This window comes from Anser anser, assembly GCF_964211835.1.
Source record: "Anser anser genome assembly, chromosome: 1".
Classification (NCBI taxonomy): Eukaryota; Metazoa; Chordata; class Aves; order Anseriformes; family Anatidae; genus Anser; species Anser anser.
The window spans coordinates 122,983,472-123,008,060 of NC_139720.1; the positions used below are offsets into that span (position 1 = coordinate 122,983,472).

The 24,589-nt window shown below is 35.9% G+C and overlaps 1 protein-coding gene across 24 annotated transcripts in view; it reads left to right on the forward strand.

Moving 5' to 3' along the window:
* DMD (dystrophin) overlaps positions 1-24,589 on the forward strand; it is a 1,241,706-nt gene that overhangs the window by 801,172 nt on the left and 415,945 nt on the right. The gene's annotated exons all lie outside the window — the stretch shown is intronic.

Sequence of the window (24,589 nt, forward strand, 5' to 3'; positions counted from 1 at the left end):
AGTGGCAGGAATGGAAGATCAGTTACTTAAGTGAATTTCAACCTCAGCTCACATAGTATTTCATGAAGTTTTGAAAATTTGAAATGACTATTTCATTCCTTTTGAATTAACATCTAGATTTCACCAGGGATTAGAAGGGCCAAGTTGTTAAAATTATGCCCATCATATTAATTCTGAGTAACAACTAGAAAGTAATGGTACTATCATGATGAGTCTGCAGATGCAAAAGAACATTAAGTTTCAAATCTAACAAATGATTAATTCATACTGTGGTTTCAAATTAAGTTCAGCCACTTCAGTACCTGATACAAGAGCATTGCTATCACACGATACTTTCAATATGTAAAGTTTGTTATAGAGTATATAACATACACTATTTCAAAATATACTTCTAATTAACTAAAACAATGGTAAAGTGTTAGTGCTTGTGTGGTATTTATCTACATAACACAAAAAACATGCTTGGTGCTACCAGCTGTTTTGTTTCAGCCTTAGTATGATAAAGACTTAGGTGTTTTTTTGTTTTGTTTTGTTTTTAATCACTGGGGACTAGAAGCTCATTCTCTTTCCTCTTTTACTGTTGTACTGTGCTGAGTCTGTGGATGAATACTTCCCTGTCTTGCCGTCACGGCCTTTCCAAGGTGTTCAGCTGGACGTTTATCAGAGTTCTGAGAAAGATTAATTGATTTTGCACTTTGTCAATATTGTATATTGCCCTTGTAACAACACACTTCTCAGTTGTGTGACTTAATCTTCCAGCTGTAGGATTCAGCTTGAGTAGTGCTTGAGTATACTTAAATTTATCATACATCTCATTACTTTATTTTGAGATGAGACATTACATCTTTTCATGCTTCAAACTGTTATACTTAAGCTAAATAAAAATTAGTAATGTACGCATCTGTAATGACAGAGTAAAATAAATTACCAATATTATATATTCAGAAGATAATGACAGAATAAAATAAATGACCAAATTATACCTTCAGAATATTATTTAAAGATGTTTTGGCTCTTTACACTGTTTTTGTTTTGTTACAAATCAGTATATGCATCCATGAAATTTCTTCAACTGATTGTTTACTTCTAGGCTTGTTTTTTTGGTTTTTTTTTTGTTTTTTTTTAAAACCAACAACAACAACAACATTGTTTTCCTTAGAGAACAGAGCATCCTTCTCTGAAGTGTGTGTGTGGGGGGGGGGGGGGGCTATAATTAAGGGGTAAGTCTCCCAGCATAAAAATCAAGGTGCCTTTCATGCTTTCCATTATGCCTTTTGAAATCATCTCCAAGAAGAGTTTGACATTTGCAAGACTTCTCTTTGTTCTTGATAGCAGTATGAAAACCATGTATATATGCTGCTCTGTATTTCATCCTATAAATTTGTTGACTCCCACATGTAACCTATATGCAAAAATATAAAGCCAGTGATTATCCCGTTGTCATATGGATACTGTTTGACCCATATACAGTTCATAAGGCGTGTGTGTTGTGGAACCGGTAGGGAAAGATGTACTTAGTGTGGGAAGCTTGCTGAAAGTGGTGAGAGCATCTTATGTTCCATGTTGCATTGCAGAAAGCCATACTGTACGCATGGTCTTTAGTGTTTTCCTTACCTGCTTCAGAAAGTTAACATATTGTTGTGGTATCACCAAAGACTTTAAGCTCCATGACCTTTCCTCTTCATTTACTCTTCAGATGTGCTTTTAGTCTGCGCAGTGGAAAAGACTATGTGCTCCGTGATCTGCCTCTTATGCCAGTCAGCGCAAGCTTGGTTTGCATTCGATCATTTATGCAACAGAAACAGATAGCTTATGGTGCTATCTTGGGTATGTCCAACCTAGTTAATTATAGTCCACTGTGAAATGTCCTAGTTGTGAGACAGCTATAAAAAAGTTAACACAAACCTGCTGTAAAGATCATCTAGCCACCAGAAATATTCTACATCTAGATTCAGGACAGACACTAAGTATAATCATTATTAGCTGTATTTTGATGTTAGTAGATGAAGGATAGACATCAGCTCTCCCTGTCCATATGTCTTTTTGAGGATTTATCAGAGCTTAGCTAAGTGCTGTTGCTGGTATACATGAAAGGGACTAAATAAATAAATAAATATACACATAAATATATAAAGTCTTTGCTGAACTCTTTAGTTAAAGTCATGAACGGATTATTCTGTCCTCATTGAATGTACATTTATTCACTGGGAGAAACAGAGGTTCCCAGCTGACATGTACTTTGCCCCATACAGCAATGGGAGCACTAATGTGTTTGCCCCATCCTGGGGTAGAAGCCTATCCGTATAAAAAGAATAAAAGCTGCTTGTGTTGCACACCAGAAGGGCTTCGCTGATGGTGGCTGCTGGCAAGACTGTGGAAAAGTTTGAAACAACAATATACGTGTTTTAAAAATGACTGGCCAAAACAGATCAAAGCAGCCAGCAATCCAGTCTTCAGCATCTCATAGATGCCGAGCTCTTTTGTAGCAGTGGTTACCAGTGGCAAATCCTCTCAGGTACAGATTGCTGGAAGACTGTCTGATGCTGATGTGACAGCAGTCAGATATTCTGTATTCTTGTCTTGTCTGGGCAAAGTTATCTTTTTAGACACAGAGGTGCTAGCCAACAGGATAAGGATAGTTCATCCAGTGTGACACAGAGCACTGCAGCTCATCTCAACAGCATGTGCAAACAGATCAGACTTCTTTTCCGTGCTCTGCTCAGATACACACGGGACAGCCATTGCATGTTATGTGAAATTAAGTTATTGTTCTCTGATTTCAAGGCATGCAACAGCTTGGGCTCAGGATCAAAAAAAGATCATCATGCTGTAAAATGAGGGATGAAGATGACAATTATGACAGCTGAAACACAGCAAAATAGCATAGCAAGATTGAAGTTTTGAATACTGCAGTATTATAGTGTGTGCTTATATAAGCATACAGACTGTAGAATGCTGTATGATTACGTGTACTCTGAAGTGTGTATATATGCACATCTATATGTGTACGCACAATAGCGCATGCAAAGTAGAAAAGGTGAAGAGAAAGAAATAAGCATAGCTAACATGAAACACTTTTGAAAGGTGTCCTTGTATTTGGGAGCAAGAACAGCTTAAGAATCTGCTTGAAGAAGGACTTAGAAACCTGAAGGTTAACCACACAGACGAGCATAAATACCCTCAGGTACTTGTAACATACTAATTTAAAATAATAATGCTTTAACCAGCAAATATGCAATACCTGATGAGACAGATCATTTTATTGTGAACTTAATAAAAATGTTCTTTGAGAAGCTAATTGCCTAATGGTAAATTGCTGTTTAAGTAAGGCTTGCTGTTGCAAGGGAATTAACAGCAGCATCGTACACCAGACCCAGAGTTTTAAGATTCTCGGTGTACTCTATGTGATAACATATTATGCAGGTAGAATTCTTTTCCATGCTGGATGGCGATGTGTATAGCTATATTGTCCTTTGAGACTTAGTTCGCATGCAGTTGCTGGTATCGCACTGTTCAGCAGCCTGCTGCAGATAAGAATGAGTGATGATGCCCTAGATTTTAATGGAAATTTTAGAGCACATGCAGCAGTAGGGTGCAGTCTTCAGCAGAGAAAAACGAGCTGACTTGCAGGCATAAGGGGTCATCAAGAAAGATAAAGAAATAGGACATATACTCCAGGCTAGGCAAGGCTTTTTAAAGGATATTATGGAAATGAGCAAGAACCAATTTAATTTTTATAATGTCACTCCATTTAACTTTAAAATACAAGGTCAAGGTACTGTGTTTTTCATAATGATTAAAGATTTGGGATGTTCTTTTTGTTGGAACTGTTGAACGTTTATGTAGCAAAGACTGAAAGTGACAAAGAATTGAATGTGGAAGCATCAGAATCCTCAGCTCCTCCCAAAAACACATTAAAGACAAAGTTGATAATCACTTTCATTTTCACCCTGGCGGTCAAATTTATTTCCTTAAGAAGCTTCTCTTTAAAGTTAGCTTGATCCCCACACAGTAATATCTTTTTTTTTTTTTTTTAAATAAAAATTCTGTAGAAACTATATTCATTGTGCAGTCTGAAAACAGCTCCCTTTAAAACAAAATCTCAGCGCTCTCCTTCCTGAGAAACCTGAGTTACCCACCAGATGTAAAATTCTACAATGCACTCACTTTGCAATACTGTCAGGAGTTTCTGAAATTATGATGAATAGGTAGAACTTTTACTCCAAAAACCTCATGCAAATCTTTTATTTTTAATGAGAAAATATGGTGCTGTATGTCTCCTACATAAGCATTAAAAAAAAAAAAAAAAAAAAGGATTGAGAATTTTCCAGACAGACTCATTTTAGAGCAAGGGCAACAAAGATTTGGGAAAACATTTTAACATTTTGTACTCTATTCTTGGAAGACAGAATGCATTCTTAAGTAGTCTTAATTTTTAAATAACCTGCAAGGTATGAAAGGTGAGAAAGAAATGCATCCAGAACCACTTACACAGTGGGACTAGTGGGACTGATGGTGGTTTGGGCAGCTTTGAGCAGCCTGCAGCTTGCACTGGAGCCAGTTGGGTTGCAGTTAGGTTGGCTCTGTCTGCACTGTACAACAACTGTTGTTGCAGCTACCTAGTAGGTTCATCTGGAGAAGTTTAAACCACATTTTTATTTCATATGTATTGCAGTTACTTAGTGTAACCAAGTTCTCCTGAATGGATTGAGTGAATGAATAAATGTGTTAGCTTTTTTTCTTTCTTTCTTTTTTTTTTTTTTACCTCCACCTTAAATCAGCCTGCCTTTTGAAGCAGTCATACTCTAAAGCCCAATAATAATATATATATTTTTTTCCTGCTATTCTCTATTGTATGCTATTTTTAACCATGACTGTCACCAGACTGTCACCCAGGTTTTACGAAAATCCTCCTTAGCTCCTAGGAGCTCCAAGCCATAGCTGGCACATTATTCCATATTAAGCAACTGGTGCCTTTATGTTGAGCAAAATAGATCAGCAATGGTGCAAAGTAATATATAATACTGTTTTCACATAGATCTTATTTCAGCTGAAAATAGGAAAAGCAAAGACAATTTAGATGACTAATAAGTTGGTCAGAAGTTTTTCAAACTTCTAGAAAGTTTTGAAATTTGATTAGAATGTATTTATTTTGAATTGATTCATCCCCTCTTAATCATCATTCTCAATCTTAAGGTTATGATGCAGATTTTTTTCCTAATTATTGAAAAAAAAAAAAAAAGAAATGACAGAAATAAAACAAGTCTGCCTGTCAATAACAACCCCTGTGAGACTGAACATTACCACACACTAAGCACAGCATTTTTTAATTTATTTTTTCCCTGCTCCTTCAGTGAAGATGCGAGTGCAATCAAGGCATAGGGGATTGCCTATGTGTTTAAGCATTGTCTCCTTTTAAACATCTGTGAGCAGATTTATAATCACCTGCTAATAGACCATGCTTCCATGGAGGATAAGTGATGCTAGCTAATACTGTTTTTATTAATTTTTGTAATTACAGTTTTAGGCTGCTATTCAAAAAACATTTTTGTGCTGGGTATCTATTGAGCACTAGGAAAACAAATGGGAATGTCTCAGAGAGATGATAGTCCTAAAGAAAAACTTAATGGATGCCTTTAACAGAAAGGGGTGAAAAAGATCTCTGGGTTACAACAATGCTTGAGAGGTATATTCCTTGTTCATTTCTTAAGAAACATGGTTAACTGAAAATTCATCACAACAGTTAAGTAATTGAACAAGGGACAGAAGTTTAAGCATTTTAATAGCAAGATTCAGAGGTTAAAATTGAAATAAAGGTAACCAGAAGCTGCCAGTAATGCTAAGAAAGAAGCAGACTATTTCGTCCTTGTGATGGTCTCACTTCAAGGGAAGCTTGAGATGTTCAGATTGCAGAGTAACATGTATCTGTAATTTCTAGGAAACAGGTATTAATACTGGGCACATTGTACCATCCTTGTGTTTCCATGTTTGGATACAGCAGTTTGTTATAAATGCTTTGTTAGATCAATCTAAAATAGAAATATGATGTTTTCGAAGGTTATGTGCTGCATGCATGAGTAAAAGTTTTAATTATTAAACTTGTATAAATCCACCACTTTGCCATACCTTCCAGCAGTACAGGGTTTTGAAAATACAGTCAGTGTTGGAAATTAGCTTTTGAAAATTGGTCAGAGAATGTAAGAAACAAAGGAAAAAGTCCTAAATTTGGTATTCTGTGTTCTTAAATCCACATAAATAAGAATTTATAAACTTTTCCTAGGGCTTCAGTGAAGAAATATGAATAGCAGTGCCTTGAGAAAGGCAATGTGTTGTTGTTGTTACTGCTGCTGTTGTTTTTGTTTGTTTGTTTTTGCTTTAAAAGGAAGTACATGTGCAGTATATTGTTTCAAATTAGCAATGGCAAATTTCTGTAAATGTAGCTTAAACTGCAGAGAGATATACTATTCTATAAAACACATTAGCATATTTGGTAGAAACTAGTAATGCAAATGAGAAAGCAGTACAAATATACTTACTCTAACTGCCTTCCCCAGAGAAGAAGATAGGCCTGCTTATGTGTTAACACTATGAGTCACGAGTGGGAAAGAGGTTTGCTTTTCATCTGTGCCCCAGTTTTTTGTTCCTTGCTATATCTAGAATTTTCTCTGAGATCAATGGAAAGAATGGTTCATCTTTAAACCCTGATTTATTTATATGCTATTTTTAGCTCAGTACTCCAGCTGAAGTGTCTTTTCAAAAAGAGAGGTCTCAAATCTTGGTAAGGTCTCAAATCTTGAAGTCCAAGGACTTCAGTGAAAAGGGGATGACCATGCCATGATGCATTTATGTCTCATGAGGATGTTCTTGGTTTCCCTGGGAAGATCCTTGCTGCCAAACAGATAAAATGAAGGGATAGCAACGGAAATGAGGTGTAAAAGAGATGAAAATACTTAAAGGCAGGAGCAATAGTGGTATAATTTTATAATTCAAGCGATTTTCCATGTTTTCAGTTCAGGTGAAGATAACTTGGTGTCTTCTACTAGCAAGTAAGCTCTCACTGATTCAGAATTGTTTAAATGTTTCAAAACCCAACATGTATTCAAATAAGGAAAAAAAAATAGCTCATCTGTCTTTGTTCTAATTAAAACTCTGAATTGCACTGTATTTACAATGATTTCAAGAAGTAGGTTGAGCTGGTGATTTTATTTCTCCTCTCTCCCCCTCTGGGGCCTGTAAGTGAAGGACCTGCAACAGAACGTATATTTCCATGAGCAGAAGTTTCTTTCTTCTTTTAGAAGTGGTATGAGTGATTTAAAAGAAATTTCAAACAATAAAATGGCAACAACACTCTCCTTGGTCTATAGTTTTCTGAAAAATTGTCTTCTATTTATAGATCTGTTTCCTGTGCTCTCCGTTTAGGGTTCGAAACACTCTCCTTGAAGCATTTTCTTTTTGTCTGACTTAAGTCCCTAATGGAGATCATGTACACTGTGAGAAACAGTATTTTAAGCACGATCTCTGTCTAAAGGAATTGTGTTGCCTGGTGTCTCTAGAGTATCTTGAAGAGTGTACATTATTTACAAAAGCTGTGTTCTCATTTAAAATCCCATTGCGTTATGCATGTTATCACTGACAACCCTTCTGGGAAGCATCCTCCTGCCATCGTTCCTGTGTGGTTATTTACCCAAACAAATAGATATCTTGTTGATTCACCACTAGAAGAATGAATTATGTAACTTCAGTCTTTACACATTTTCTGCAGACAAACACATTACTTTTGTCTAGTATCAGGAATTGGGAAAGTTGAAAAACTTGCTTTTTGTCATCATTTGTACTTGCCATAATCCTTTTTAGTTCTGATAACAGGGAGTCTAGAATAAGGAAAAGTGGGTCTCTCATTCACCTGAAGGCTCTGAATAAATCAGATCTTACCTTTTATTCTATCTTGTGAATGTCGAGATTCACATAAAAGAAACTGTGCAGGACCTCAGTGAATTCAGATTCGTCTTATCTCCATTTTGCAGGTAGTTGTTTCTTTTCTCACCAGAAATCACTACAGCTTTCTTCCTATTTGAGGGCTGATTGTATGTTCGTAAGACATTTTCATATTAAGGAGATTGGAGTTTGACAAGCAGCAGTGCCCTTAATTGGGAAGTAATCAAGATTTAGAGCATATCTGTCATGCAAAGTGAAACGCCTCACATGCTTCAAGACTAGCTCTCATAGTAAGTATATGCTCAGGATATTCCCAAGTGTTACGGTATGTAAAGCAACAACAAAGAAAATCTGGGTGTAGGTTTTCGGCAGTAACAGTAGGTTTAGTTTTCCTTTTTAATTATATCCTGTGTTTCATTTTCTGTCTGATTACTGATGTGGTGCATTTCAGTTGATGTGCTCATTTGTACAAACTCATTTATGAAATGTTTTGATGCCTGAAAAGACTGATATTTATCCTGGCTTCCTATCTCTCTTTATGCAAAGAGATATGACTAACATCTCTTTTATGTTATTTGCTGTTTTCTGATACAGTAATTAATTTGAAGAAAATGCTTTAATTTAATTCAAGGGTATGTATCTGAGAACGACAGATTTGATAATTATTACCGTTTAGGCATTTTCAGATGCCAGTTTCATGACAGTGTTTTATTTTGAGATTATGACTCCTGACAGACTCGGAGCAGGAGATTTCTGTACAAACAAACAAAAAACTTCTTTAACTCTCCTGGAAAGTGGAGAGCAGAAAAGCCACGACAAGGTGGCATCTGAACCTCAGGTGAGTTGGTATTCCCATGAGCCTCCTCAAAGTGTTAGCCTCAGGCGTAGATGAGTGCCTCTTGCCTCCCCGAGCACACAGCAAGGATCGGAGCTCTGCTGTAAGCGCTCCACTCAGGTGCTGTTTTTTTCTTGCACTGCTGAACGGAGAGGACTTGGATTTTTCAGGCTGTTTTCCTGTGTAAATAGAGCTTATGAGATTTCATTGTCTGTATTCAGTCTATCTCTCATAGCGTGGTCTGTAATGATTTTTGAATTCACTGTTCAGTTTTAATCAAATCGGAAATGAAAGTAGAGATTCCCAAATAATTAAGTTCCTACAGGTCTTAGAATATCAGTAGCCGGGTAGGACATGACTCAGTGCTGGCATCGAGAGAAAGACAAGCAGAGCTCAAAAGTTAAATGTGTCCCCTGGTAGCAACCCACAAGCTAACAACTGAATGAATCTTGGCCGGCATAACATCACGTACTTACCCTGCCTGGCCTGCTGAGAGATGGAAGAGCTGGAGCTGTTGTGGTGGGAGGGATGAGAGATGTAGAGGGCAAGGAGAGCAAAAAATTGTCAGTAGGTAACCAGGCTTCATTAGGTCCATTCTTAGAGAATGATTCAGATTTTTTTATCTGTCTTCCCCATTTATGGTAGATGGGATAGACTGCAGGATAGGTGGGCAGTTGCATAGATGGCGCACTGCAAATAGCTGCAAGGTGTCTCATGCAGACGTTTGTTCTGTGAGCTGGGCAGTTCCTGGTATAGTAGGTGGGAGATCTTCCCTGAGGAGCTGAAGGGTGGAGTAGGGGTCCTGAATTTTGGTAAGGCAATAAGATCTGTTCCTTGACCTCCCATAACCTTGCATGAGAGTAAAGCAATAACATTTCAAATAAGGCCAAAAGGAGAAATGCTCAGCTTTTGGCATATATACATCAGATTTTTTTTTAAACAAGGAAAGATTGTGAACTATTGCTAGGTAGACCTCTGCAAGCTCTTTTTAAGAACTATCAAAGCGAACCGCATATTTGTCTCTTTTCCATGCCCAGAAAAAGTGTTTACCATGATGGATTCTCTAAGGTATGCATGCTCAATCCTGTAGCCGCTAGTGATTCTGCAGAAAAACAGAAAAAGAGAAGTGGATTTTATATCAAAATACACTTTGCTATTTCATTTTTAGGTTAGAATTGCACGGCCAATCTTTTGTGGAAGCTCTGCAATATAATACCATATATTAGATATGTAGTATCATAGAGGATTGAACAAAAATACTTATTTTTTTAAGTTAATAATGACCACGTAGCAGAATTATGTGCAGTTAGAGGAGTAGTTTGTTCAGAATTATCGATGAAACTATAAACATTTTAATCTGCCCAAAATATTTGTGAAATTGTTAAACTACATACAGTTTAATCCATCCTCATTTTAAGGGACTGAATCAGTTTTAAAGGCTGAAAAGTACATTTTATTTACCATGTTTTTTCCTGTTTCCTTATAATTTATTACATTATTAGCAATATTTGGTTTTATCTAATTTATTAAGTGGGATTTTACTGATTTATTGACTGACTTTGAGAAATTCTATAGATTTTTTACCCTGCAGCTAGAAATCAATATGTTAATTTTGAATGAGAAGAAATTCTTCTGCCATTGATAACCATTTTCTCCTGCTGTTAGAGATGCTGCAATACAGAAAATAACTTTACTGGTTCTATCAAAATTTTTAGTAGTTCACTAGCATAGCATTATTTCTGGTGACATTTTTGTGTCTTTATTCTTAGTGTATTATTGTTAGTAAGTAGACAAAAACATACATACATATGGACTCATTTATAAACTCATTTTGGGAGACAGTGTTATGTACTAGAAATCAGAACTCTTCTTTGTAGTAAAACTTACTATGCACTTTTTTTTTTTTTTTGAAAGGTTGAAATGAAGATTTCTACCAATCCCAGCTGTTCTTTGATGGGATGTAATGTGTTGTGGTTGTTTTATGTTTATAAAATCATAGAATCAATCATAGAATGGTTTGGATTGGACAGGAAAATGTAATTTAAATCATCTAAGATAGTTTTGTCATTAAATAAATTGTTTATCTTAAAAGGAAGTATGTATTTAATGCCAAATGAAATATGCTGGTTGAAACTATATACCAGCATAGAAATTGAGGGTAAAATTTAAGGGCAGAAATTTATAAATAAAAACAAGGAAGCTCCACAAAGTTGCCTGGGTAAGAGCAATCTATCTTGGTAAAACACAGTGTTCTTCTATACACCCCACCCTGCAGATAAATTAGAAGGTAGCATGATCAATATTATCTTTGTATTCATTCTTTATTAGAGTTAATATAGTGTTGGCATATTGTTTTCATTTTAAGATGATGCCACAGATAGTGATCGGATGTTATCACTATGAGCTTTGAATGGCACTGTTTTAATTTTGCCTAGACTTTTCTAAGGATGGAAAACTGTACTCATGACAATTTTAATATTAAAATTTTAGAAACGTGAAATTCAGCAGACATTATGCGCTATCCTAAGAAAGCGAGAAACTGTCTGATTTTTATATAATTTGGTGTGTGTTTTTCCTGTGCAACTTTACTTGATAGAAGTACCATTTTCCCCAAAAACCATTTTCTTGGAATCTTGTTCAGAGTGTTACTGAGTGCCCTCAGCATCCATGAGCTAGGGAAGCCAAACATGTTAAACAGCTTAAAATTTCACACTCCTGCTTCTTATTTTTGTATGGGTCAGATTTCCAGTAAACTGACATAACCTTATTACATGTTTCAGTAGAGGAAAAAATGTAAGCAAGACCATTTTTGTTTATAACAAGTCTATGAAATAATGACACATCTTCAGAAAGAGAGAAATAATGTTTCCTGAATTACTGCTTGGGCAAAGTCTTTTGCTTCCTGTTTCCCTTTCTTAGTCTGGTGGTACTCTCTATTTTTCTCAGATTGATAGAGCTGTTTTGATAATACCCCTGATTGAAAAGAGCAGATGTGGTTAATCACTCTCTGACAGAGTTCTGAGTGCCCATAAAAGTTATCAATGCTGATTTCATTTTAGTGGATTAAAATCAATTTATTTTATTTTCATGGACTAAAAGCAGTATTTTCATGTTGATAAAGTGCATAATGTTTTACTGTTGCAAAAAATATATATATAATTTTTGATTCAAAGCTTTGATGTTTGAAACTCCCTCTGCTTCTTTTTGCCTAAAAGACAAGGATATCATGAAATGTGTTTTCCACTGAAAGCAAATTTCCCAATAAACGTATTGATTTGTATTTTGAAAATGCTGTGCCGTACTGAGAAAAATATGTTAACATTAAATATGCAATGAACATCAGTTCCTGAAAGTCTTATTATGTTTATAATATCAACTACTTTGAAGCAAGCTGATGAATTTAGCAATCAGAAATGAAATTATGAGAATATGTAAATCGGATATCCCTTGAGTAACAACACTGCTGTGCTTAGGAAAGCATTTGAATTAATACTCTGAATTAATAAAAGATCAGACCCCAAATGCTATAATTATGTTCTGAAGAAAGAACAAGATAGATACACAGGCTAAGTCTACTAGATACAGAAGAATATTAAGTGTGGTAGGGGTAGAGACTCAGCCCTGGCGGTGGTTGTTGGGAGTAAGGTCAGATTCTGTAAAATTAATACAACTCAGATGGGAAGGAAAGGCTCTCCTAAGAAAGCACTAGAAGAGCCAGAGCAACTGCTCTGAAGAATCCAGAGGTGGTGGAGATCTGAAAGGCAAGAAAAGGACCAGCAAAATCAAAATGGAGAATGAACCTGACATGATAGCTTACAAACCAATTTGTTGTGTGCCCCTTGCTGCTGAACTTCTCCCACTGGTTAGTATTGATCAGAGGCTTAGAGAAAATGCTAGCATGATGGTGACTGGAGGAGAAGCAGCACAAGGTGGACAATTAATTCTGGCTGCCAGAATCTTTCAGTAAATGACTGCGTCTGTCTTAAGGTTAAGAAGACTCATCTTATACTGTAATATCTTTTTAGCTCAAGGCAGGGAAATGACTTTGTTGCTATAATCAGACATTTTCCTCTTCTTTTTGAAGAGTGAGTATTTCTGCTGGCCTTGGCTTATTATTTTTCTGTTTTTAACCAACTTGATATTTCAGGCAATGTTTGAGTATTGCTCACAAAATCGCATTGAACCAGGATCTGTGGTTTGCTCATATATTGTTTAATGCAGGGCCATAATGAAAAAATGTACAATACATAAATTATTGAGACTGCTCATTGCACCTGATACTACTTTCTTGGCATTTGAAACCGTGTCTAAACAGTTGCAAGCCTAAACTGACTAATGGTCTTGTCTACCACAGGAATTGCCCACAACAGGGAAGCCACTTTTACAAGCTGGATGTTGTCCAGGGTACATCTATTCCTTTATGACTTGCTACAGTTGAAGTCAAGTCAGGGTACAATGACGACCCATCCAAATCTTACTGCCTTTAACTTTTCATATAAGCAGGCACAATGTGATTGCGTTACTTTAGTGCCATTTTTGTTTGTTTGTTTTTTAAATCTTATCTGGTATGGTAAGGATTTTGCACAGCTTCAATGGAATAAAAAATATACAATAACATTTCTCATGCCTGTCAAAAAAGTTTTTTTGTTTGTTTTTTCTTTTTATAAATATTAATGATGCAGAAAAATATGCACAGATTTTTCTGATAAAAAATGTATATACTATTTTTACTTGCTTTGAAATGAAGTGTAAAAGATGTGGGTGAAAACTCAGAAATTGAGGGTTTTATAGATAATATCCCAAATACTTGAAAGGGGCAATATCTGCAGTAGTTAGTCTTAAAGGGAGGCTATAAATGACCAGCACCAGAGTCAACACATGTAGCTTGTTCAATATTTCTAGTCTACTGCTTTTATATAATGGGTATTTTTTACAGAGCCAGAGGCACTGACAAATGGCAATCCAGTAATTTCAAAAGAAAGGAGTAATATGTAACAGCTTAAATATCATGTTTGAAGGGGAAACAGGAAGCCGAGGCACACGTATTTATTCCAGTGCTGCTGGGTTAAAGACTTGGAAGGGTACTTACAGTTTATAGATTTGTTAGGAAAGCAAATCGCACTTTCCTGGTTTTTGAAGCACAGGAGGTATATAGGAAATAACTTAAGACAAGGGCATGGGCATTTCTTTAAGAATCAGAAAAAGCTATGAAATAGTAAATTTGTAGTGAGTATATGTTTTTGGTTTTAGAAAAATCAAATTGATTTAAATATTGCATAAAAATGAATTATTATGTTCACATTGAGTTGCAATATAATCACTTATTTAACTAAAAAAATGGCCAGATATTACCTCCATCATTATTACTTATGTTCTTGAACACTCGAGAGTAGGCTATGTTTGAAGAAACTAGGCCATACTGTTATTTTTAATATACTAGTGCCTACTATATGGATAGTTTGATTTGTGATAGCTGAAAACAGATTGAAGATTGAGGAACATACTTTTTTTATCGTTGACATTGCTTGCTCAATTATAGCTTTCTAGATCATGTAAAATATCAAAGAGTTGTAAATATCAGAAATTGCAAAGTAAACATGGTATCAAATTAGGCCGTAGCCCCAGCATGGTCCTATTAGGTCTAGAGGTAAATGGAAAATTTGTTTGGTAGAGAGAGGCTTGTTTGTACATTCTGGTGCTACATTAATGTGGAAATATATTTGTGTGGCATAGACGTACAAAAAAATCATGGATAGATTTTTGGACTTACAGTTCAATTCTCTGAAACCTGAAGCATTAACGTTAGTGTGCATTAGCGATGGAGCTTTTGCAGAAAAATCTCTCTTTCTCCCTACTGTATTTCTAAATCAGTTCTAAAATTAAATTGAATTAATATACCAATAAGAATCAACTGTGTAATCTGAGAAACACAAAATAGACCTCTGTTCATGGACTGTACATTTTAGTACTGTAATGACTTTTATAAGAATTTTGTGTCACATTAGAAAGGAACATTAAATGCAAATATAAAGGAATATGGCCATTTTAAAAATTATGTCCCACTTGAAATAATGGTAAAGAAATGCTATTTTTTTATATTAGTCCCCTTGTGAATATCTTTATTAAATCAAAAGTAATTAGTTTGATCATAAAATGTCAATATTTGAAAACAATACTATTTATCTAAATAATTTTGAAAGAAATGACTAAATCACTAAAGTCAGCTTTAATCTGAATTATCAATATATCCTTTTTCAGTGCTTCTAAGGCCCAGAGAGAGCTTTCCAGCTTTTTGTCCAAGTAAGGGTAAAGGAAGCAATGTCAAAAGTGTAGTGCACAGACACCTAAATCTTTTTGAGCAATGGTACAAAGCAGCTTTTAGGACTCTAGTTACTGAGCTATTGCATCCAGAAGAATTTCAAGAGCCAATAACATGATATTCTAAACTCCAAGTTTCATTCTAAGGAGCAAGGAAATTAAGACAAACTTAATTAACATCTCCAAAGACGGTTCCTTACAGTATGTGTATGTGAGGGAAAAAATCAGTTTGCAAGCCTCTTTCTTTTTTACCTTTGTGTGTTTAAAGGTATGAGAAACTTCTGTTACAAGAAGAGACAAATTTTGGTTGAATTGATTGCAGTGAATTGGGAATCAGACAAGACTTTTGCATGATCATCTCATAGACCAGATTGCCATCCTAGTGAAGTTCATATTAATGAGACCTACTGGGTGATATCTCCCTCTCATGAGCTAATTATAAAGGGAGATTCAGTAGGTATTAGTAAGAACTGGAGATATGTTCAGAGTTATAGTTTATAGCAACACAGGCAGCAGTGACAGCAACCTGGAATTATTGAAGAAAACCGGTGTAAAGTCACCAGGCAATTAAGATATAGTATACTACCACTTTTTTCTGGAAAGACACCAAGTAAGAATGAAGATTTTGTATAGGTAAAATACAGGAATTTCAGCCTTTATGCCTTGTTTAATGAACAATGGATTTGTCATTGCTTATAGAAGGAAAAGGAGCAGTCAAGGGATAAATCTGGAAGAACATAAAACTTTTAAACAAATCTGGAACTCTTCTGATTGGCAGCTTTTAGCTAAATATCAGAAGTTATATATCTCCATTTATTTTGATAAAATGTACCATTGTAGAGATGCATTGTACCCACATTTCGTTCTGTACAACAGCAGTCATGGATGGTCAGCAATGCATCAGGGGCTGCACTGGACCTTGTGTTTTTCTAATTAAATGTCATCAAAATATGGAAAAAAAAAAAGAAATAATTTACAAAGCAGGACAGAATAGCAGTTTCATAAGGATCTCCAACCAGTTTGCATAAAAATTCAAGCAAAAATTGTTATTTTTGTAATAATAAATAGAATAATAAAACAGCTGTGGTTCATTTTATAGTATTGCTTACACTGCAAATTATTCTATTAAAAATTTAGGCTAATAAAGTGACAATGAAATTTCACTCTTATTTTATGGTATTTATTATTTACTCAGAAAGCTAATCTGCAACAATTTTATTTTCCTTTGGATTCTCATGTACAGCTGATGTACAAAGAATACAATTCACAGAATGCACCTGGTTCTGGTTTGTAGGTAGAACCTGACCAGAGCCTACTGTCAGTTCTTTCAAAAGCTGCTCTTTTCACAGAAGTGATCGTAATATTCAAATGATAATAATACTTATAATTTACCTTAAGAAAATGCTTTGCAGAAAATTATTGTCAGCTCCTTAGCAAACATTGCCTGCAGTTTTTCTTCCTTTTTTTTTTTTTTCCTCTTCCAACTCCATTGGCTGTCCTAAGATTTTGTGATTCATAATGCCAATATAATAACAAACATAATGCACATGTAATAATGAAGATTGCGTAGCAGCTTATAACAACATAGCTAGGAAAAAAATGTTTACTTTTTGTTGATTGTTTTAATCCTAACAAAGTGCTGGTAATGTCTCCAGATCAAATCAATGTGATTTAACTACCTGGAAAATTAATTTCTTCCTTATTTCTAATAGAATCTTGAACAGAGTTACATATGTTGAATGGATAAATTATTGTGGTAACCAAATGCTAGCAAATTATATTGGGGATAGAGATCCACCAAATGTTTTCACAGTTATCTGATTTATATTACTGCATCTATGTAGACTCTTTTATGTCAACCTTATGCTTTTATACCATTTGAGGCAGAAGAAAGATTCATGTAAATGAGTGAAGAATAGCACATTAATGTCAAATTAATGACTACAGATTTCTGAAAGTGGTGCATAATACCTTTACATGCTTTTAGGATCTGAAGCTTACCTTAAATTAAGTGAAGGCAATAAAATATATATATTTTTTTTTTCTTAAAACATGTTGTGCCTGCAAGTGCCTCTTACAAAAATTTAGAAGCTTGTTTGTGTTATTTCTTCGTGCTGCTACAGGGCTTTTCCATAACAATAAATTATTGTTGAGCAAATTTGCCTGCTACAATGAAAGGAAGAAAGTGCTGGTTAGATTGCTAGTAGAATAGTTTCTGATTAAGCTTAACACCAAAATGCTGTTTCATTCAACGATGAGGAAATGAGATTGCAGAAAGAATTGCATGATACATGACAAGTTAACTAAGAAGTAACAAGTAATGCCAGATAAATGATGTCATTCTGATACCCACTTAGGTAAGTGGATAGAGACTCTGATGAATGTTTAATTTACATAATATGGGAAATGAGTCTATAAGCAATCAAATTGGTTTACTCCAAATCATAATCTACTCAAATCTTTTTCCTTTTTACTATTTTAATCAGTACCAGGAATTTGTCTGAGGCAATAATTTATCTTTTTGTCATGTTGCCTGGTCATTTGTCACAAGCATTATGGAAGGCATGAGACAAAAATGGGGGCAAGTAGGCATGTGATGGCGTAGCATATTTTCTTGAAAGTGTGTGTGTGGCAAATTACTTATTTAATTATACAATTATTCCTCTTCATCTACAAAAAGTAGATGTTTCTCAGGAAAAAAGTAATATAAAGGATAACAGACTCTTCATGATGCTTATGTTGGTACATTAAGCAAATGTGTAGCAGTGTTATTACAGGATATAGATGGAACTGTTAATAAGTCATCATAAAACAAAAACAAACAAAAAACTCCTGATGTTTAAATACAATATTTCAGTTTCACATTTTTTAAAATAACTTTTTAATAACTTTTTAATAATTAAGTAATTATTTTTATGCAATATATAAGATTGTTTGATGTCAGTCTGGCTTGGACAAAATAGCTTTTTGTCATTTTTATTGTTTATTCCTGAGAAAATAAAGTTACTGCCGGCTGTCTGAGCCAAGAATAAGGCACAGTCAGAGGTTTTAAAAATCAAATTTCAGCATGGAATCATTGTGATGAGTGTTGTTCAATTTCACTTTGTCAGTTGAGGTAAAACACTGCAATTGGATCAACAGGAATACATTGCTCTATTTCAAGAGTTTGTATTGTAAGGTGATTCACAAATAATCAGGCTGCTCCACAGAAAGTACAGGCACCTTTAGGTATCCAAAATGTTGGTTCTCTAGATGTTAAAGTGTCTCCAAAGTCCACAAGCACAGCTCTGTAGAAATTTGTGTAGCATAACTCTTAGATATCAGTAAACCAAGCATCACTGTGCGTTCTGTTAACAATGTAACCTTGAAGCATATACGGATCATCTTTATTCAGGAGAAAGTTCCTTTGTCTCCTTGAATAGTGCAGTTTCATAAAATTAACGTATTGAGGAGGGCAGATCAAGAGGGGAAAAAAAAAAAGAGAAAGAGAGTGGCATAACAGTGAAAGCAAATTTATTTTATTTATTGATTTATTTATTGAGCTTTGGTTGCAGTTTTGGGGAAGGGAATTCACCACAGGACTGGCTGAAAGAGTGTGGGGAAGTAAAAAGAAGAGAAAGTGAAATGAGAAATACAATGGCAATGAATAGTACAGCCACTGAATGATTCCACTGAAAATAATAAAAATAAAAGCAGCATCAGAAAGAAATAAAAGAAGGGGAAGAAAGATGGAAATTTATTTTGTCATTGACAGAACAAGGATATCTAACTTCTTAAAGAGATTCTCACCACATACTTAGGGCATGAACTGGAACCCATAGCCAAGATGATACTAGGAATGCCTGTAGATTTAGGGTCTCTCAGACCTTTAACTTTCTTAGGAAAGCAACATAGAATAATGTTGTTACCAAAAACTTTGTCAACCTTGTCACCATCAGTTGTGATTTGTTTATTAGTATTCCCTATACTGCATATTTGTCTCAAGAACAGCTTTGCAAGTCATGTATCAGATGCAGAAACCTTTGGAAGTCTGGAGTACAATGGAATTAATGTTCTAAATACACTGGGGTGAGGGGGGTCAGAAGTATTGCTGAAAGCATCAGGTTAAGAAATTCCTTTGTGAATTTCTCTTTCATTTTCTACTCTCCTTTTTTTCCACTTTTTTTTCTGTTTGTTTGATTCAAACAAAAATCTTAAAGCAGCTGCTTCTGTACTTTCAGAAAATACATGCGAGAGCAAAAATGAGAACCAGTAGTGAACAAGGCCAGAGTTTCACGTTGACTATAATAAAAGTCCCCTGGTATTGCAGAAACAGCCCTATTGACTTTGGTGAAGATTTTCCCCAATCGTTTACAAAATGTTTCTTTTCTTGCTTCTATTCTGCTTTGATGTTTTCTGAAATAGTGTGCATAATATCTCATTTTAAGTAAATCTGTTTGCTAATCCTTGGAAAATGAATAAATGGAACATCACTTGAATGTCTTTGGCATTTTAAGTTATATTAAATTAGCTGAGGTCATTATCAAGGTAAAACCTTTGGTATGAGAGGTAGAATTTCCTTAATATACTGTTTTGGCAACTGTAGTCTGAGAGAATACTTAAACCTTACTTCAATCATATGTTATTCACCACCTACTTATGCTTGGAAATCACATGAAAGAAAAATCAAAGTGATAGGTAACTATATCGTTATCTGCTTTCCTTAGTGGCTAAAAATTCAACATTTTGAAAACGCAAAATACATGTAAATACCTGCAATCCACTCAAAACTGTGATTAGCTCCATGTGTGGATATGTCGAGTCTCTTCTGGGTTGTTTTATTTCTAATATTATATAAACATCTCATTTCTTAATTAGGTTAGTTTACTCACTGTGTTCATAAAGTGATTAGAAACTGTATAATTGCAAATATAAGTATCTCAGGTAGCCGTCTGAGTAAGCTGTGAATCCAAAGGACTATTTGCCCTTTTGCTTTGCCACTTCTTTATGAAGGGGTGAAATGCCAAATGAAACTACATGAAGCAGGTTCAATGTCAATATTCCTTCTGTAGCCCCACATACTATCAGGCCATGAGAGGCAAGCCCTTGCAGGCTCCCAGCATCTTGTCCTCATACATGTGTGTAGCAAAGATAAAGAGGGAATAGGTAACTATAGCTGCTGGCAAGTTTTATCTACTAAGTGTAAGTTGTGTTTGTGGTTCATAGCTTTGGGATCAATGTGAGAAAACATAATTTTCAAAAAAAAAATAGTTAAAAACACTTTTGTTTGCTTTATATGAAAATTACTTTAAAAAAAAAAAAAAAAGTCCTCATGGATTGCTATGCTTTGTGTGGTACCTAGTAAGGGTAATCTGCCTTTTTTTAGGCCATGAAATATAGCCAAACTTGTACTAAGCCAAACTTATAGCCAAATATAGCCAATCAGCACACATATTTCACTTTAATCATGCGGAGATCATCAAATGCACAGAACACTGGGTGAAAAAAAGTCTCAAATTGTTTTCTTTATAGTGATCTGAAATCCAGATCATAGAATTGTTTAGGTTGGAAAAGACCTTCAAGATCATTAAGTCCAACTGTCAACCTGACCTACCAAGTGCCATCACTAAACCATGTCCGCTAGTGCCATGTACACATGTCATTTAAATACCTCCAGAGATGGGGGCTCCACCACTTCCCTGAGCAACCCACTCTAGTGCTTGATCACCCTCTCTGTGAAGAAATTCTTCCTAATGTCTACTTTAAACTTCCCCTTTTGCAATTTTAGACCAGTACAATTTCGCCAGGAGTGTTCTCCCATGCTCTGGTGAAAATTCACACTTCTCCTTTCCACACATCCTATATAAAGTTCCCATTTAGGCATTAGGGATCATAAGTCCAAAGACCATCCCTGCCACTAACCTAGCAACTTTATTTATTTTTACTTTGTAATGCCTATTGCATAATATGCCACAGAATAAATCAGAAAATTCCCTTGGCTAATTTTGTGTCAGTTGAAATAAATGTGGAAATCCCATAATAGTTGCTATATATTTTTTTCATATATGCTGGAGGAGTGAAAGAAACTAATTTGAGATGCTGTGAACTCGAGAAAGAAGGCTCAGTAACAGCATTTAAAGAGGCTTTTAATTCATATTTCAGTTTGTAATAGTATGCTGGGTTTTTTTTCCTGTTATATAGAAAAAATGGTACAAAGACAACCTCTAATTTCTACTAATTTTAATTTTAAAAACTTTGAAATTCAGGAAGTAGAATTTCCTGTCCTTGTTTTCCTTTCCTAATCTCCTGCTCGAAGTGAATAGTCTTGTTACATGTATGTAGAAGTCTTCTTTAGTCATTTTTGCAGTAAGTGGTGAGTAAGTGGTTACTTATATTTATACATGTGCCTACAGTACATTTCAGGTTCTTTGCTGGAAATAAGCCTCCTATCGTGATATATTTCTTCTAAATCCATTTCTCCAGAGTCTTACTGTTATGATTTACCTGCAAAAGCTCTAGTGCTCAAATCAATGGGAACTACTGTGTATGCATACAAAAACTAGATCGTTTTAAACTGGGCTTTACCAAAACTGAGGCATTTGCTGGAAAGGCCAACAACTTTTCAGCCTCCCAACGATAGAGAATATTTGCATTTCAGTAAGCTACCTGACCATTAACATTATTTATTTCTAATAGTGAATCATATATATGAAAATAAGAGCCAGAGGTTGGGCCAGGTATTGTTTTATTAACATGCATCATGGAAAGACAAGAAAATGTCATACATCAAAGTAAGAGGCTTTTATTGGTCTCTGCTGGGTCAAAGATCTTGCAGTTTCTGTTACAACATGTCTTAAGACCTTACATGTTCCAAGCTGTGCTGGGACACTTGGAGCCAGCAGGGTGCTTGATGCTACATGACTGGACTATTGCAGCTAGCTAAGATCCTGCAGAAATATTTTTCTGGTTTGGAACTGCTTACCTTTTCATCCTATCAAAACATAATAAATCAGTATACAGACTACTGCAGTATTACGCTCATCACTCTGCTACTCTTTTATTCTGAAACTATGGGCGATGAAAATAGCTTAGAAAAAGTAGAATAATAGTTTTTACTGAGGGGTACCACAGACAGGATTAATCTTCATAGAGTTCTCTTTCATAGCAACCTAAAAAACCACCACCAATAACAAAAGCTGCAAGAAAAAACAGAATTGTAATAAGAATAAGCTTAGCCTCAATCATGTAAACCTCTATGCCTCTGCTGTGACTCCTGTCCAGGACTGTGGGTACATGCTGCAGTACCCTGCTGACATTGACCTCTCTGCCACAGGTTGTATAGGTGTGTTATAAATGAAGATACAACTGCATCTGAATTTAGTAATATTTATAAAAGGCAAGTAAACTGCGCTGGGTGCGCGGGGAGTCTATGCTCTACCAACACGCGCACACAACCGTCGAGCTTTCTAAATATATAGAACATTGCTTTTACATATTCATAAGAAACCCGAATACACCTATACATATGTACAATCAGAAAAGGTATCAACTGAAACATAAACATGGCAAAGTTTTCCGAATGCTGGCAAGTGTTTAACAAACAATCCTTTAAGTCTATTGCTATTAATGTCCATGACTGGGGGAGCATAGTTGGAGTTGGTAATCCCGGTTGAAGTGCTCCCATATCTTCCATGACTTCATTAATTTTTCTCAGATCATATAACAGTCTCCATTTTCCATTCCTTTTCTTGATTACAAACACCGGAGAATTCCAGGGCTAGTCGTGGGAACAGTATGTCTCGCTTTAAGTTGTTAAGCAACTCGGCCTTCGGGCCTTATGTATCCTATTCCTCCCGGATCGAAGGGAAACAGACCCGGCTCCTTTTCAGGGCCTATGGGGCCTGGATCAAAAGGAACGCCCAGGTCACCAGGGGCGTAGCAGCAAAGGGGCGATGGTGTAGCAGAAGGATCGGTGGACGAGGCCGCAGCTCCCTCACTATCTGGCAAACCACACGTTTCTGATTGTGGTTGCATACGGTTTTTTAAGGCCTCAGAGACTGCTCGCCAGGTGCCGAGCAATCCCACCGCAACCTTGTCGTTTTTAGTAGCAGAGCCCCACACCTTCACCTCAATTTGGTCCCGTGTTTCAGGATCATAAACTGTCTGACTGTTAATAAAGGGAATAAGCTGTAAGGTTACCAGGACAGTCTTTGTTTCTATGGACGTATGATTCCCCATAGCACGCAACTGCTTAGCTTCGGCCAGCGAGGGGCAGTTGTGTGCGCGGGTCTGCTTCTCTCACCTTGACCTTCCTTCCAGCTCCGGTGCGCCTATTTCCAGCGACTTTCTATACGAGCTTCTTAGAGCGGTTTGCTGAGTTTGGCCGAACCCATCTTCGTTAGGCGATCAATGTCCCTGTTCCTGTTTTCTTCAGGTCCCTGTTCGGGTGCCATTTGTGGCGTAACGACCACGCGGACACCAGGGTTCTTTTAGGATCACTGACTGCTGTTACTTTATTGATGACAGAACTTCATCATATCGTGTTGCATCTCATACTGAGGACAGGCTCCCTTCTTATACTATTCGCCCCACAGCAGTCCTTTTCCACTAACTCTTTATTGGTCAAACAACTTTGCCCGGCAACGATCAAACCCCCAGCAACTTCCATGCCTTGACGGCTGGAGAACAAGCAACCCAAGACGGCAAGGCGTCTCCTGAATCACCCTTCTTTGTTCCCTCTAAACTCTTTACATTCCTGATGGCCTCATCGGTAAGAGTCTGATGTTGTCACCAACCATGGGGCTTGTCAACCCCCATGGCCACACTACCACATCTCCCCCTTCTTTATTAACATCAACCATCTTCTTGACACGAATTACTCCATATATATATCACAGGTGTTGGTGTTCAAGCTATCCGTTTAAAATGTGTGCAAAAGTTGGGACAGGGCACACAACTGACTTTCTGCGTGTTAATGAAGTAGTTACTGTCAGCTGAGGCGTGGTCGTATTAAAAGAAGTTCAAGTATTGAAGTATTTTTGAACTTTTACTCATAGTCTCGTACCTGAAGATCTAATGGACAAGATAAATAAACAATTAAAAATGTATCAAAAATGGTTTTTATGTTCATCTTTATATTCCTTGGAAATCTATGTTCTGCCAATTTTAACCAATTCAAGGATAGATGTTTGTATGTTTTACTTTCTCTGTATTTTTTATTATATGTTTAGAAAGAGAAAAGAAGTATATAATGTAGCTCCAGAGTATGACACACTAAAATATTTGGTTTCTTCCAGAAAAAGGCAGATTCAGCATTTAACTTGCTCTTGTATGTAGATATGAATCAAATATCCTTCTTGAGATTGTGAAACCTATAAACCTATAAATATGAGTGCTGGAGTGTTTCTGCTTATTTTAGCAGTAAACTGTTGACAATGATTTTACACTTCCCTTGTACATTTTGAGGAATTATGTGGAAAAAAAATACTCATGCTGTACTGATGACTAAGAATGGGAAATGAT